Source organism: Diaphorina citri, unplaced genomic scaffold, assembly GCF_000475195.1.
Source record: "Diaphorina citri unplaced genomic scaffold, Diaci psyllid genome assembly version 1.1 scaffold508, whole genome shotgun sequence".
In the NCBI taxonomy this organism is placed as follows: Eukaryota; Metazoa; Arthropoda; class Insecta; order Hemiptera; family Psyllidae; genus Diaphorina; species Diaphorina citri.
In genome coordinates this window covers 143,365-147,060 of record NW_007377942.1, presented here as the reverse complement: position 1 = coordinate 147,060, position 3,696 = coordinate 143,365, and the positions used below count along the sequence as shown (strand labels likewise).

Sequence of the window (3,696 nt, the reverse complement as noted above, 5' to 3'; positions counted from 1 at the left end):
TGTGAAGATATGCATCGTGTTTCTAGCTTACTAATTATAGCTGACTTCTACACAAGGAACTTGCTAATGGTAAGTCCTCTTCTGTTAAAGTTCTATAATAGGTCTGAAGTCAACCGGTCAGATCAGAAGACTTGAGAGCAATATGCTGACACAGTGGACATACTATGGGATGGGTATGCTACGTCACAGACCACATGCGTCTAATGTAGCAGTTGCTAATTATAGCTGACTTCTACACAAGGAACTTGCTAATGGTAAGTCCTCTTCTGTTAAAGTTCTATAATAGGTCTGAAGTCAACCGGTTAGATCAGAAGACTTGAGAGCAATATGCTGAAACAGTGGACATACTATGGGATGGGTATGCTACGTCACAGTCACAGACCACATGCGTCTAATGTAGCAGTTGTTTCATTGCTACGAAGTACGAAAAAAAAACGGCGGTAAAACACTTTTTTTTATTTTATTAACTGCTAGAGGTCTTATCGTACCGAAATCGAAGAAGGAAGACAGGATGCGAGAAAGCCAGCCGTTCCGAGAACGAGCCTTATCCGTTCGGAATAAAATCCAAACCGGACGGGAATTTCGCGGCCTAGCGCTTACAAGGCTGACGCGCTACCGACCAAGCTAACTAGGCTGGCAAGAAAATTAGGTACAAATCGATAAGAAAATTAGGAAAAACAAAAAGAAAAAAAAAATAATGACAACCTAATCATCGAAGAGAAAAACCAGCAAAAATTTTCCCATGCCGGGAATCGAACCCGGGCCTTCTGGGTGAAAGCCAGATATCCTAGCCACTAGACCACATGGGAGGATGAGAGTCGAGGCAAGAATTGTTTTATTTAAACCCGAGTCATGGTGCAGTGTGTTCATTCATGAGTCGCAGTGAATGAGTCACTCACTACGTCACTACTAGTTCACTACCAGCTGTTCTCAATACTATAGCACTCGCTACTCTCGCTAGCTCAGTCTGCTCAGTACACTTCTTGAGTCCATCAATACAGCTGTTCTGTGATTCATAAGTTCATAACATAATAACAATAAATTTAGGACTGCCTCCACAATGTGAGTTTAAACTCCCTTTGAGTTTTAATCTCGGTACAAGCAATCTGATTGGCTAAAATGTTTGATTTTTTAAACCACTTCCCCTACTTTAGCGTCAACGCTGCGTCTTAAATCCCTGATGCGAGTCTCGAGTAGCTTCAGGTTCCGCCATACCGTTTTTTCAGTCATTCTTCAATAGTGAACAAGATATTTTCATAGTCTTCAAATATATGTTGTTTGCCGATGTCTTGTTCACTGTTCCTTGGTGTGTTTGTATGTTTGGTCGAAAATTAGGTATACACAAAGAACTGATTCATTGTGAGGTTCCAGCTTTCTTTATAACTTGCCTAGGTATTCGAGTTGATGGTCCTGAAAATGTTGAGTTACCCTTCCTGAGTTAATCTGTCCAAAACGTGTTTTGGCACTAAAATCTGACCATCGAAAATTTGACCCGATTATATTACTTTCCTTCCTATAGGATAAGGAAAGTAAAAATGGAGTACCTACTGAAGCTAAAGGCGAAATCCTTCTGTTCCGAGAACAAACCTTTTCTGATTAGAGTGATTAGTATAGAATTCGGCCTGGGCGGGAATCGACCCTGTGACCTGGGGCTTACAAGGCAGGTGTGTAACCTCATTGCTGATCGAGAAGGTTATCTAGCCTAGTCATGTTAAAAGTTAAAACTTCAACCTCACCTTGTTCATTGAACTTCTAACTTACCTTCAAACTTACCTTGTTTTAACAAGTGACCGTGGCGCAGTGATTCCTTCATCCTTGTCCTTCCTATCCTGCATGCTCTCCTTGCTTCAAATTTGGTTGGTCTGCGGTCACCTAGCCACTTCGGCCATTGGTCACAGAATAGGCAATACCCCTGCGGGCAAAGCCATTGGTGGTACGTGGCAGGGACCAACATAAATAACCCACTTATCTCCTCCATGTCTGTTTGCCTTGTATGGGACATACCAGAGTGAAATTTGCAACATATTCTACTTCAGTCAAATTTGGATAAACTGGAATCTAAGGAACAGACGACTTTAGCTTTTAGTTTTAAAGGATTCCACTTTAAAGATTTTCAAGTTCAGAGAGGTCCGTTTTGTCAAATTCCGATTTATTAAGGCTCAATTTTCCACTTTAAGGATAATTTTGGGCCAAAAATGAAGGGTCTACGAAAGGTCCAGCATATCCAGGATAAATGTGGGCAGGTGGGCCAATAAATGGTACGTTTTTTAGGTGGGCGAATAAATGGTACACTTACCCTACCTTTTTATTACTATTGTAATAATAAAGGAAGGACGGACTAAAAAGCCTTTGGTAGATTGCTAGTTGCTCGTTCAGGAAAATCCAACTAGAGCCAACTCAAACCGGACCGAGGAACAGAATTCCGAACAATACTCCCGAGACACCTCACAAACCGAGACACCTCACAAAATTGACCAATGAACGACGAGCTTCGGAGTCACGTCTAAATGAGAAGAAACGAAATATTAATTGATTTCCAACAAGACCATGTATGTAGTGATGGGCCATTCTGTGACCATAATTAAATCACATTATTATCGTCCGATGAACGTGGGGATGCACAGGATTGACTTTTCTTCGAAGTGAGGTTTGATAGAAGGAATAGAATAGAATAGAGTAGAATAGAATAGAATAGACCTTGTTTATCCTGCTCGAATGAGACTAAAAAGTCCCTTTATCCCAGCAGTCGAAACAAGGTCTTGTGTATTTTATGGGTTTAACATGGTAACAACCCGGTACAACCCGAAGGGAACTGTAACTGTTAAGGTCTTATCGTTCCGAAATCGAAGAGAGAAGGAAGACAGGCGAAGAGATAGTCAGCCGTTCCGAGAACGAACGGTTCCCTTCAGGATGACGCTTAGAAAACCAAACCTATGAAATTATTGATATAGAGAGAGAGAGAGACCCTCTATCATTTTTCATAGATTTCATTTTGCAGGTGACTACGCGCAACTAAAAGTCGTTCCACTACGATGCCAATGTAAGACGGCCCGAAATCGGTCCAGATATGTCGGGAACTCGCCAGACTACTTACCTTGTTTGCTATCGCGAGTGTCCGCCTTATAAGCGCTAGGCCGTGAGTTTGATTCCCGCCCGTTACGGATTTTATCCTGAACGGATAATGTTCGTTCTCAGAACAAATGGTTTTCTCTTATCCTGTCTTCCTTCTCTATTAGATTTCGAGACGATAAGACCTTGGTATTTACAGTTCCCCTTTTTAAAATCTCAAAAAAAAAAAAAAAAAAATATATAATATGTAAAAAGAAGGAAGAAAAAAATAAGATAAAAAAAAAGAGTGCGGGGATGGGGCTTTTGGGCATTTTGTAAGTCTTCCTCGAATGTGTTGGATTTTGGTATTTTTTCAGGAAGAAGTCGCATGAGGGACTTGAGGCCGAAGTATACATAGATGCCACTCCCGGACACAGAATTAAAGATAAAAGAACTTACCTATGCCAAAGATGGTAAGGACATTCAGGGAGTCTTACCCTATCCCTATTCTTAAAAAAAAAAAATATTTAAAAAATAAACGTAAAAGTAACCAAAACTTTATAACGAGTATCCAGAAGCAATCCAAAATTAAACTTATCTCTTTCGACTGAAGACGACTTGAGGCCGAAGTATACATAGATGCCACTC

General features: G+C 40.7%; 1 non-coding gene across 1 annotated transcript; it reads right to left on the bottom strand.

Annotated features, from left to right (window-relative positions):
• Positions 1–737: 737 nt before the first annotated feature.
• Positions 738–809, bottom strand: Trnae-uuc. The gene has a single exon. It is a non-coding gene; the product is annotated as a tRNA-Glu (tRNA).
• Between the last annotated feature and the right edge of the window lie 2,887 nt (positions 810–3,696).